Source organism: Papaver somniferum, unplaced genomic scaffold (assembly GCF_003573695.1).
Source record: "Papaver somniferum cultivar HN1 unplaced genomic scaffold, ASM357369v1 unplaced-scaffold_5, whole genome shotgun sequence".
Lineage (NCBI taxonomy): Eukaryota > Viridiplantae > Streptophyta > Magnoliopsida > Ranunculales > Papaveraceae > Papaver > Papaver somniferum.
The window spans coordinates 1,831,199-1,831,680 of NW_020647637.1; positions in this window are offsets into that span (position 1 = coordinate 1,831,199).

Genomic DNA, 482 nt, shown 5'->3' on the forward strand with positions numbered 1-482 from the left:
ATATATATATATATATATATATATATAATTTTCAAACAAAAGATCAAACTAAATTTAAGTAATTATTTAATATTATTATCAACTGTGCTATTAAACAAATATTTTATAATTTAATATTTGTTATTATTTTTATTTTTGACAAACTAAATGAAATCGTATCTTAAAATAATTTGAAAATAAAATATAATAATATTTAAAGAATAAAATATAAGAAATAAAAATTGGTTGTATATATATTTAAGGGTATTTTTTGTCATTTACAAAATAGAATAGGGACAAAAAGAATAAATTAAACATTAAATTTTGGTGGGACCAAAGCTTATGCTTTTCCTAGCTTTTAAAAATTGAGGAATTTGGGAAGTGTTTTGGGTAAAAAGCACTTTGATTTTTTTTTACCAAACACTAATTTCAAAAATTATTTTTTTTTTGAATAGGGAATGTTTATATTAAAGAAGAATATTTACAAAATGTACAAAGAGAAA